The sequence below is a fragment of the Ursus arctos genome, unplaced genomic scaffold (genome assembly GCF_023065955.2).
Source record: "Ursus arctos isolate Adak ecotype North America unplaced genomic scaffold, UrsArc2.0 scaffold_5, whole genome shotgun sequence".
In the NCBI taxonomy this organism is placed as follows: domain Eukaryota; kingdom Metazoa; phylum Chordata; class Mammalia; order Carnivora; family Ursidae; genus Ursus; species Ursus arctos.
Genome location: NW_026623067.1, coordinates 26,682,561 through 26,695,829, shown reverse-complemented (window position 1 = coordinate 26,695,829; position 13,269 = coordinate 26,682,561). Strand labels below are relative to the sequence as shown.

The following is a 13,269-nucleotide window of genomic DNA, read 5'->3' as shown; positions in this document are numbered from 1 at the left end:
GAGCCTCCCTGGAATTAAAAAGAGAAGTGACTTTGACAAATCCTTGAGTTGAAACTAATCAGATACAAATAAACAAAATGTACTGAGCATGTGCTATATGCCAGATAGTGTCCTTTACACTCATTATACTAAATAATCCTCGTAACAGGTCTATGAGAGAGCTACCATTATTACCCCCACTTAACTGATAAAGAAACTGAAGTCTGGAGTAACTGGTTCAGGATACATCTAGTACCCATTGGGACAAACCAGGATTTAAATCCAGGAAGTCTGGTTCTGGAAGCCACACTCTAAAACACTACGTTAGAGCACACCTAGGTCTTAACTTTCCAAGTACATTCGTCTACTGGACATAGCAGTCAGGGCTTGAAATGTGTACTAGAATGCAAATCCAAGAGCACAGAGACCTTGTTTATCTTAGGTATCATCCCATATCAACCAAGGGAAATCACATGGAAGGTAATAGGTGCTCAATAAATATTTACTGAATAAATAAAGAACAGGTTATGTGAGATTTCATAAAATCACTGCACTATTTTCCTCATTGCCTTCAAATTTTTATATGATGTTCTACTCCTGTCATCACTGGTGATCTTTTGCTATCCACTGCCAGGTGAATTTAAGCAGCTTTAAAAGATTTTCCAACTTGGCTCCAACATACACCTCCGACCTCATGCGCCGATACTCCAGTATAAAACACTCCCCTCTAGGCACCTCTGCCAGCCCTTACCCCTGCCCCTCCCGCTCTCGCCCTGGCTGTGTGCATCTCTACCAACTGGGGTTATCTCTTCACTGATTATATGAAACTCACTTATCTTACAAAGTTCAGTCTCTTCTAAGAAGCCTTTTCTCATCACCAAAGTCACAGTGATCTCTCCCTCTACTAAGAAGGATTCACTTGGAACATATCACCTGTTTCTTCATCCTTTCCTGTCTTAACACACAGCCGGAGGGCAAGGGCCATGCCTTGTCATTTTCGTTATTCTCCCCAACATACAAAAGGCTTGGCTCAGAGACATCAAGAGCAGAGACTGACTGACTGATGCAGATACATCTCATTTAAATGCAAAACACCTACTGATGTGTTTTTTAAAAAATCAGTGTCAAAAAGATTTTATTGAGGTAAAATACACACAACACAGAATTCATCATTTTAACCACACTGTGCAAACATCACCATTACCTAGCTCCAGAACACTTTCATCACCCCAGAAGGAAACCCCATACCTGTGATACAATCACTCCCCATTTCCTCCTCCCCGGGCCCCCTGCAACCACTAATCTACTTTTCATCTGTATGGATTTGCCAATTCTGGACATTTCATATAAATAGGATTATACAGTATGTGGTCATTTGTGTCTGGTGTCTTTCACTTAGCATCATGTTTTCAAGGTTCATCCATGTCCTTGATAGCATGTACCATATTTCATTCCTCTCAAAGGAACGAGTAATAGTCCATTGTATGCATATATGACACTTTGTTCATCTAGTCTCCAGTCAATAGTCAGTGGATACTTGGGTTGTTTTCATCTTGTAGTTATTGTGAATAATGATGATATGAGCATTTGTGCACAAGTTTTTGGTGGAACACTTTTTTTTTTAAAAGATTTAATTATTTGTTTTAGAGAGAGAGTTTGCGCAGTTGGGGGGGGGCAAAGAGAGAGGGAGAGAGAGTCTGAAGCAGACTCCCTCACAACCCTGAGATCATGACCTGAGCTGAAACCAACAGTCAGATGCTCAACCAACTGTGCCATCCAGGCGCCCCTGGAACACTTTCATTCTGCCGATACCTACTAGGAAAGAACAAATTCATTAACTAAAAGCCTCATCCTGATTCTATAGTAGGTATAAAACTTTCCTTTTAGTATAATACTATCTTCATTAAAGAACATCCATGCCTGCGAATAAATTTAACTGTCACATTCCAGAATATTTTAAATTTCTTACAGCTTATTTGTGTCAGAAACTATTTTCTAACATCCGTATTTAATTAATGGGATCTTACTCAAGCCCTTGGATGATTCTTTCATAAAAGGCATAAGCAAACCTTATTCCTGTTAATTATTCTTCCCTATTTTAAGATTATTTGGTATTCCATAATGATAACTGATATTGATTGAGAGCTTACTATGTGCCTACCACTACGCTAAACGTAACTCTCTTCTAAGTACATACTTTTTGCAATTCCCCAGTGATGGAAAGAGGCTTGGAGAGCTTAAGTAGCCTGCCCAAGGTCACAAACGTCCAAGGGGTGGGCATGGGATGCTGGACCAGGTTGTCACATGTCATATGGTAAATGAGAAGACCAGCCAGGACTATACGCTCAAAATCTTGTCTCTTAACTCATGACTTTAGTCACATGTTTGTGTAAATCAACAGCTAACCTTGAAGTCCAACACCTAAAGGAAGTGTACAGAATGGATACGCAGATGTCTCACAGATGTGCCAGAATGGTTTCAAAGCCAAGAACTCCAAGTTCTCCTTCCAAAAACACAAAACAAACAAAAAAACTTCCTGTTTTCTGTTTGAGTCTACTAGCTCCACATTGTAGCAGCAAGCTAGAATGTTCTATAGGTATGATGACCCACACTGGTGATGGCTGATGTCCCCTAGATAGAAAAGGACCACAGGCCACTCTTGTGCCAGAAGCATCCTCTTGCTGATGGGGATGCTCCATCTTCAGAGGTATTGCTCCTGGAGCTCACTGTGGTGCTCAGGAGGTGATGGCCGAAATAAGCAAGAGAGAGGAGCCCAAGGCCCCACACCTCCTACCGCTTTGTCTCAGCAAAATGGGAGAGAAAAAAAATGAAAGCGTTCCAGTATTAGACTTCAGGAAAGTTGTTAGCTAAAGACTCAGAAAAAATACACATTCTATAGTGTCTTTCTATGATTTTTTCTGACTGATTACAATGAAGGAGGTGAATAATGGGAATGATATTGGCTAGTCGGTCAACTTGGAGGGATGCTTGTGTTTTAGATGCTCAAGACTGGGGCTCTGCTGACCCTGTTGATCTCTGAGGCACTGCATTTGCTGCCTAGAAAGTAAAAGCAATCAACTATGCTGGGGCTGGCCCACTGTTTTCTGACACCGGGCTCTACCAACTACGGAAGGGCAGGCAAATTCATGGATATTTAAAGCTCCAGGCCTTCCCAGCTACACCAAGATCCAAATTATATGACAGTTGGGGTTCCCAAAGTTTACTGTTCTCTATCACTGCTACAGCTTTAATTCTATACTAAACATTATGCTTTAAAAATTTTTTGAGCTTTTTAAGTATAAAATCCATACAAAAAAAGGACACAAACAGAATTGAACAGCTCAACACATTTTCACCAAATGAACACACACATGTAACTGACGCCCAGATTAAACAGAACCATATTTGCAATTCAGAAGCCCTCCTGGGGGCAGGGCTTTAATTCTGATACAAAATGAAGTCCCAACAAACATCCTATGCCTAAAAAAGCATTTAGTGCTACTTGGGACATAACCACAATAAAAGATGACATATTGCTTCCCTGTTTTTTCAACAAAAGCTGCATCCACACAGAAGTTCAAGCAGAGCGTGGTACTCATCCCTCATAGCATGAGGAACGAGCCTCTCCAAATCACAGGAATGGAGCCAAATGAACAACCTAATGACAACGAAGTGAAAATTAATTAACTCATCAGGAGCATGTTTAACACAATCCTTTTGCCACCTGCAAAGAACAGTCTTCTCTTCCCCTTCTCCACTTCAAAGGCACCTACATCACTGGTAAAAGCAAATATCCACTCAGTAAAGTATAAACAAACTGCAAGGGGAGGGGGAACAGAAGTCTAATGAAGAAACTAATGCCACTTGCCTCTCTGCAATCCACTTGCTTCTCCTTCTTTAATGGATTTACAATGATAGTCTATCATCAAGGTACAATGACAGACTTAATTACAAAGGGCTCTAAGTGACCTCAAGAAAATCATATATTGCCCTCTCCTGGGTACAAACCTCCTTCAGCCTAATCCTCCCAGTTAGGAAACCTCTTATCTCAGAGACAAAAGGATTCCTACTGGCCAATGAGCACTAGCTGCCAGAACACTCTTTGTAAATGGGCTCTCCACAGCCCACTACATCCAGAAAAGGCTTTCCCCGTTTTACTCCACTCAAGGATGTGCCTAGCTAAGAAAGAAAGAAAGAAAGAAAGAAAGAAAGAAAGAAAGAAAGAAAGAAGAAAGAAAGAAAGAAAGAAAGAAAGAAAGAAAGAAAGAAAGAAAGAAAGAAAGAAAGAAAAAATAATAGCCACCTACAAATATCCACAGGAACCAGGAACTAAGTTTCCTTTTGAAGGAAACTTAGAGTCAAAGGCTGAATGAATGACATACTTTTTCATAAAGGGAGTAATCAGGCTAAATGAACAATTCTGTGTGAAAAGTCTGTGACCTTTGCTGAGGCTATGACCTTGAATTTGAATCCTGGGACACAAAGAATGTAGCCAGTTGTTGAGCTCTGGATTAGATCTTTACAGGAAGTTTGCAAGCCTTTTCCTCCAGGGCTAGAATCCAGTTTGGAAGTTGGGGTGAGGGGTGGTATCGAAATGATATCTAGGGAATCCCCCAACATCATAAATGTCTAAATAGATGCATAATTTTCTAATGGAATTAACTGTATTTCAATCTCAAAAAAACTTCTCAGCTTCACATCCTATATCTGAATTTAGATTTGGAAGGATTACGAACACATTATGATATGCACAGTAACCATACCCTGGAACAAAGAACCATTCTATGAGGTCAGAGGTCTTGATCAAACACTTTCAGATCAAACACCTGTCTTTGATGAACCTGCGGAAAAGAGGCATAGAAAATGTGCCTTCTCATGGACAAAGAGGTCCTCCTTTTTTTTTTTTTTCAGATCAATAATAAAACCCTGCAATAAGTCAGTGGAATGTACTCGGAAACGATTCTTCATTGGCCAAAGATCAACTGGGAGTTCTAACAGACTTGTTCCCCCAATGCCACATCCCACACTCCCAAACCAGATTCATGATGCTTCCACAGAATTACTTTCTTCCTTCCCAAATCGTACCTCAGACACATTGCTGCAAGTAGTTTAACTGTGAAAGGCCTTGACCTCCTTTCTTTGTCTCTCCGATTCAAGTGTGTCTGTTTCCTTGGGGCTACCAAGCTCAGTTGGATGGCTGGCCGGAGCAGAATGTAGCATCAGCCAACCCCGGAACAATGGGCCCCTTTCTCTGGCTGTCACATGAACAGCGTTGTGTTACAGCCATTGTCCCTGCAAGCAGAGAGGGAGAGGCACGGGTTCTCACAGACTAGCTGTTCTCCCTGACCCCCTCTGACCAAGTCACTAAAATATTTTACAAGAAGAAGAAAGAAAAAGCAAAAAGAGTTGTGCCTTCTGAATGGAGCAACAGAGCCCTAACAAGGATTACAGTGCATCCGTGGACCACCTGCATCAGAATACCTTGTCAAAAATACACATCCCAGACCCCCACAACACACCTACTGAGTCCAAATCATGAGAGGGGAGCCAGTATCTGCTGGTGATTCTCAGGCCTCTGTTTGAAAATAGGCTGAACAGAGGCCTCAAGTCTTGCTAACCTCACCCATGGCCTGAGTGTCCACATCTCTCTGTTCAAGAAAGGCACAGGGGTTGGGGATAGTTGACACCATGGGTACCAGATCTCAGTGTGGGGGAAACACCAGGAGAAGACAGGTGAGAATGATCAGAATGATGAGGGCACCAAGGAACACGGAGAATGAGACTGGAAACTTAAAAAGAAAAAAAATAACTGGCCAAAAGAGAAGAGGAATTTGAGAGTAGGGTCAGTAGCAAGAACAAAGAGGGAGGTGGAGAAAAACTTGCAGGAAGACTCAGAAGTATTCTGGCGGAGGCTGGAGCCTTCAGAAAAAGATGGACAGGAAGAAAGATCCAGTGGTGGTGTGGACAGATGTCTTTTAAAAAATATATGGTTTTTTAACTACTGGGACTTCATCAAGATAAAAAGATTTGCACAGCAAAGGAAACAGTCAACAAAACCAAAAGACAACAGACAAAATGGGAGAAGATATTTGCAAATGACATATCAGATAAAGGGCTTGTATCCAAAATCTAGAAAGAACTTATCAAACTCAACACCCAAGGAACAAATAATCCAATCAAGAAATGGGCAGAAGACATGAACAGATATTTCTGCAAAGAAGATATCCAAATGGCCAAAAGACACATGAAAAAATGCTCAACGTCACTCGGCATCAGGGAAATATAAGTCAAAACCACAATGAGATACCGCCTCACACCAGTCAGAATGGCTAAAACTAATTAGTCAGGAAACGGTAGATGTTGGCGAGGATGCATAGAAAGGGGAACCTTCTTACACTGTTGGTGGGAATGCAAGCTGGTATAGCCACTCTGAAAAATAGTATGGAGGTTCCTCAAAAAGTTGAAAAGAGAGCTACCCTACGACCCAGCAATTGCACTACTGGGTATTTACGCCAAAGACACAAATGTAGTGATCTGAAGGGGCACCGGCACCCCAATGTTTATAGCAGCAATGTCCACAATAGCCAACCTATGGAAAGAGCCCAGATGTCCATTGACAGATGAATGGATAAAGAAGATGTGGTGTGTATCCATCCATACACACACACACACACACGCACACACACACACACAATGGAATACTACTCAGCTATCAAAGAAATGAAATCTTGACATTTGCAACGACGTGGATGGAAGTAGAGGGTATTATACTAAGTGAAATAAGTCAGTCAGAGAAAGAATTATCATATGATCTCACTGATATGTGGAATGTGAGAAACAAGCCAGAGGACCATAGGAGAAGAGAGGAAAAAACGAAACAAGATGAAACCAGAGAGAGACACAAATCATAAGAGACTCTTACTGTCAGGAAACAAACTGAGGATTGCTGGAGGGGAGGGGGGTAGGAGGGATGGGGTGGCTGGGTGATGGACATTGGGAGAGTATGTGTTGTGGTGAGTGCTGTGTATTGTGTAAGACTGATGAATCACAGACCTGTACTCCCGAAACAAATAATACATTATATGTTAATAATAAAAACAAAATAAAATTTAAATAAATGAAACACTAAAAAAATATGGGTTTCATATTTTTCATTTTAAATAAATTATTAAATAGTACCCAATAAAAATATATAAAATTATAATTAATATATATAATAATTTTAACAATTAATAATTTCATGGTTTAATAGCTTAAAGTTTTAAGATGTGAACTTCCTCCACAGTCCCAAGCCTTAAAAGCCAGCCACTCAGAGCTACACGTTGGATGATATTTTACAAAGTGAGAGAAAGAAGTTGTATCTGTGTTTCAGTGGACAACTTCATGTCAAAAGAGACAGTACAGCAGTGGGGCAAGAAAGTCTCTAAACTGGAAATCTTAAGGGAAGCTGTGAATTCAGATCCAGATGATGCTAGAAGAAACATGGCCCCTGACCCCATCCCCCACCCTCCAAAAGCCCCAGAGTTGTTGACTGAATTAGCCGTTTCCTCATTTCACACTTTCTTGTGGAGCGGGGCTCCATTTTTACGTGAATCCCAGTGGATGCCCCAAAGCACATTTGGTTTATATAATGAAATAGTAGCATTGTAATCTGAGGGGCTCCTCTTGTGGACCTTGTGTGGGGGAGCAGGCAGAATTTCATCCTAGAGCCCCTGTGTGGCTACCATGAAATGATTCTCAAATGTTACCTTACCACTCCTGTAGAATGGTTTAGCCACTATTGCTTGAAGATGTCTTGCCAATGCCTGCAGCTGCATGTTTGCTGAGCTCATTTCCCTGTCTAAAATCTGCCATAACTCAAATCCTCTCTCTTGGAGGCCCCCCACATGCCAGGAAACCTTTGGTGAGCACGCTGAGCCCTCTCCCTCGGTTGAACTCTCGAAGAAGCTCTCAGAACCTCCCACTGGTCTTCCCTACACCCAGCCTTACCCAGTCAGTTGTATTTTTTTTTATCTTATTTTTTTTAAAGGCAAGAATCTCAGTAATTCCACATAATAATCATCCCTATGCCCCATACACCTAATAAATAACAGATGGGCAAAAATAAAACTCAAACCCATTTCTTTTTTTAAAGGACACCAAAGTCACATCTTGTCATTAATTCCTTGTCCAAAACATAAAGCACCCTTCTGAAAATATCAGTGGAGGTAGATATTTTAAATTCTTCATTTTCATTGCAGATTTAATCCCCTGGGCCCAAAACAAAGATTTTATACTTTCATTTTGTTCCAAAAGGAAAAGGTAAATTTGTGCTTTGATTTTCAATTAACCATCAAAAACTTTTTTTTAAAGAGGACAAATATGATTCTTTACCAGAAGGTATTTAAAGGGTACAGCGTGGGATGATCACCTGTGGTGAGGTCTGAGAATTAACCAGATCTGTGCAGCTCATCCAGATCAGCCAGGATGTTCATGACAAGGCACTCAGTCGCCCTCTGGGATGGGGCCTCCTTGCTCTCAAAGATAAGATGTTTTTAACAGATGCTAATATCATGCACATGTACCTATCAAGATGAGGCTTCCCGTGCTGAAATACTGTTTTCTTTGTCTTGGAAGGGTTGGGGGAAGGGTACAATTCATTGGTCTCTGAGTAGGCAATTGAGGTGGTTAAAATGCTTTACATAGTTTCTTTATCTAAGAGCATAAATCACTAGAAATGAAACAAGAGAGGAAATCACCAGAAATGTAGTTCCATAATAGCAGGATATATGATCACATTCACACTTTCTGGACTAGCTAATGGCAGAGTGCGCATTATCAGGTGACATCCACGTGACGACCCGTAGTTTTGCAAAGTTGTATAAAGCAAAACAGCAGTGGTTTGTACTTACTTTTTTCCCCATCGTATGAGAAATCCTCTCATTAAGTGCTATAAATTAATCTTCTGCCATAACCGTTTGTAAAAGAGTTAGAATGACCGCCGTGAAAAATCATCTTAAATTGTGAAGAAAGGAGAGACTAGAGATAAATACAAAATCTTGGGGAATTCAGATTGAATGAATGAAGAGATCAAGGGACCAGCTAAGAAACTTACAGAAGTACGCCCAGCTGCAACTTAAACTCAGGTAGAAAAAGTTCACTTCAGAAATAGAACTGAAAAAGAAGACACATCAACAGCATCCAATGAATTTTAGTTAATTCTTAAAATTAAGCTAATCTTGAATACAGAATAGTGGGTACACATGCTTGAGAAATGGAGAGCACGGGCAGTTTTTAATATTGCGTTGTCTGAAGTCCAAACAATCTGGATGTTTTTACTCCACGTGCTGATCCTGCTACTTTCCTGCCCTATGTCACTGGAACTTTCATGCATCAGCCTATGAATTAATACTATTCAGGGTTTATTTTATGGTGAAAACGTCTGTGAGCTAAAAGTTCAATTTTTGCAACATGATCATCTTTACCGTTACTCCGTGATGTTTGTTCACTCGTTCAAATGTTATTGCCTGTTTCTATTATCACAAAAATGAGTGGGAAATGAAACAACCAAAAACCTCAAGTTATAAAGAGAAGTTTTGGGTCTCATAAAACTTAATGTAACTGAGACAAAAATGCAGGTAATTAGGCATGCCAAAAATGGCAAATCTTTAATCTGAATCAAGACATTTATTGAACTTAAACAGATCAACTGTTGTTCAAATGAGAAGGAAATCACCAAAATTACAGAAAGTTCAAAGAAAGAAAAATTAAAGAAAGGAGTGAACACTGAACGCAGTGTATGAACGGCTAGGTAGAATGAGATATTTGGTACTAACGTAGCTCATAGGGCCAGCATCCTTATAAAATGTAGGCTTTTGCACCATCAATCTTTGGACCTGCTTTTAAGGGGGCATCCTGTATTAAAGTAGGAAAAACAATACTAAGCCAGTCGCCACATTTATGATCAAATATAAAAACAATACAAAGTTATGTATAAATAGGCACAGGGCAAAAGTGCTTTTATTGGCATTGGCGCTGCCATCCCGGTGCCCCAGGACTGTCATGCACAACCAAAACCATTCCAAAGGTGTCATAAAATCATCTCTTAGATCATAGTGCTGCCATACTGTTGAACATGTCACATTAATTTGGTGGCACATGGTGTTTCTTAAGTCTTAGGATATTCTATCTTGCCCATTTACCTCTCCAGGTTACTAACTTTGTACACTATGTCTAGCTAAATTGTAAATTGTCAACTGGCTTCTCCACCATCCTGAGTGTGCACATGGTGACTATCCCAAACACTTCGTGTGCTAAGAAAAATCAATTAGCATTCATTCATTCCATCTTCCCCCACATTCTTTAGGCATTTATCATGTGACTATGATGTGCCAGCCATGCAGATAAAGGCTTAAAATAAGGAACGGTAAATTCGCCAGTTGCACAAATATCCAGATCACGAATACAGCTGACATAATGTAATAGATGTCATATTAAAGCCATCCGCAAAGTAGACTCGCAATCACAAGAGATATCACTAAGTTTATAAGAGAGAATTAGGAAAAGTTTCAGAGGGTGGGTCTTACTTGAAATACATTCAAGTAAGTATTCATTCATTGAAATACATTCAAGTATCTTGGAGGATAAATGGGTAGTAAGTTGTTTAGACTGAAAAGAGGAGCAAAGATATCTCTAGCAGAGAAAAAAACATACACAGAAGTAAAGGCAGGCAATGCATGGTTTTAGGAAGAGGAACCAGATCAAGATTAGTGGGGCTGGAGGCCAGAGGAAGAGGAAAGTAGAAGCAACAACCCGGAGAAGATGTGGTGCGGTCTCATGCATCATGTTAAAGAGGTTAGGCTTTACGGTGTTAGTTCAGCTGCGATTTTAGGTCACCTCCACCATATTCATTTAGGGATCTGCTCCAATGCAGATGTCTGGCCCTTGCATCTGGGGTGAAGCCCTGGAATCTGCATTTTCAATAAGCACCTGGTGACACTGATGCTTACCATCTGGGGAGCGGCCAAAGATGTTTACACAAGGTGAAGACACGATCAGATTTGTATCTTAAAAGGTGCTATAAGACCAAGCAGACAATCATGAGGAAGGTAAATTCACTGCTTCTACATGAGCATGTGACTTGGGTTTGCAATAGGGAACTTGCAATACTTCACATTTTCCCATATCCCCCGAAACTTACTGCATCTGAATCAAAGTGGAGGGGGTCAGGATTTATACTGGGTTGAGCTATATGAAACCCATTTCATGTAGGTCAAAAATGGTCAAATTTTGGCAATTTCTCACAGTTTAATTAAGCTGAAAATAACTAATGAAATATAAGCAGAGCTAAATACTTTTCCTTTTTTAACTAATTATCAGTGCCATTACTCACTTGGTTAACATGCCATGATGGAAGTGACAAAATTTATGTACCTAAGACAAATGTTAAAAGAAAAAAAGGTTCAAAAGGCAATGACCAATGAAGTAAAGCAGCTAATCTAAGGATTGTAGAGACAGAAGGAACCCTGGAGATTATCCAGTTCTTTCCCCACCCGCCTCCCCACAAACTTACATATGATAAAACTGATGGGAGAAGTAAAGTGCTGGAGGTTCTACTGAATATTTTGTTCAATTCCTTAGCGGTATGTCCCCTTCATTTTAACAGATCTTGAAATCATTATAGCTAAAAAGTATTTGGGATTTAATTCATGGAGAGCTAGTGTCATGTGATGCCCTCAAATGCTTGAAATGGTGGGGGAGGGGAAGGTGAGACATAAGGCAAACACTCATGCATTTTAAAAATGAAGCCAATGAACTTAAATAACATGGAACCTAGACCAGTGCTTGAAATTCCATAGATGCTTAATAAATATTTATTGAACGAATGAATGACAGACCTCTAAGAAATAGGTTAAAGGAGGTACATTAATGCACGGCATTTCTAAGGCAGTGTGCAGGGTGAATGTGGATTTCCCACCTGCCAGCCTGCCCCAAGCACCCTCTGGAACCCAACAATCACCCCTCCTGTAAAATCCCAGTCCTGCCACACGCACTTTCTTTCCTCTGAAAGGGTCCTAGCAGAAAGCAATACAAAGATCGTGTGTGAGATAAATCTGGCAACACATCTAGTTCTAGGTGGGACTGGAGCCCACATGAGCACAGCCTTCAAAGCTCATCCCAACACAAATAACAGCTAACACTTAGCTATATTATGGTGATACAATGGTTGACAACGTTAGCTATAACCTCATCAGAGTAATAGCTAACTACCTGCCAGGCTTAGCACTCCAGGGGCATTAACTCATTGAATGCTTTTAACAATTCTAACAATAATAAGGATCATTATTATCATTCAGATTTTATAGATGCAGAGAAAGAGAGACTAAGTCACTTGCCCGAAACCACACAACTGGAAAGTGGCAGGGCTGAGAGTTGACTTCAGGTTCCCTGGTCCCAGAGCTTACCCTCTACAAAACTCTTTGATCTCAGAGCTGCAAAACAAAAAATACTCTGCAGGCTGACCCTTTGGAGCAGTTGTGTCAGGAATATGGCACTTCTGTATAAAAAGATCAGATCCTAATCTTTTCATCCATAAGGAATGAAGCATCTTTAGTTGAGAAAACTATATACAAAGTGAGACCTAGGATATAAAGTAGAAAGGCAAGAAGAACCAGCAAGGAATGTCACTGTCCTCTGCCTAGGAACAGCATGGATTTCACTGCCTAAGAACTTTTCGACTAATAAAACCCCAAACTTTAACCTTCCTTTAAGAATTTGGGTCCTCCTATGAGGATATTATCTAAAGAAACATCAAATAAATCACGTCACTTCATATACTTAAGGGTACCATCCTTAATTCCAGAAAATTATAAAGACAAAAGGTTTCTCTTAAGCCAGGGCTAAACGTCCAAGATCAAAGTTATTTAAAGGACTAACACAAAATAGATCTTTCTATGGCTTGAAGAACGGCTCCTCCCAACATTCCCTGAGGAGCCTGGCTTTGCAACCAGGAAGAGACCCCTCTGATCTAAATCACCAGGGGGTGATCCCGACACCCCTAAAGGACGCTGAGAACATAGGAAGAGGGAGCATCCCAAGTCTGTGCACAATGTGACTATCAAGTACTGGAAAAAAGAAAAGTTTGGAAAACAAGTCAAGATCCCAAGAGAAGTAAAGGTGGTCTGGAAGAAAGGGTCCTGCTGAAGCTGCTTTTCATTCTCAGTCTGATTCCACTCCCCAGATCTCCCTACATCCAGTTTTGACACCCGTCAATAGAGAACACACACAGATAATGCAATGCAAGGGCAGAAA

At 40.5% G+C, this 13,269-nt stretch overlaps 1 protein-coding gene across 3 annotated transcripts in view; it reads right to left on the bottom strand.

The window, feature by feature from the left end:
* Positions 1-13,269, bottom strand: part of MEGF10 (multiple EGF like domains 10) — a 343,436-nt gene that overhangs the window by 149,972 nt on the left and 180,195 nt on the right. The gene's annotated exons all lie outside the window — the stretch shown is intronic.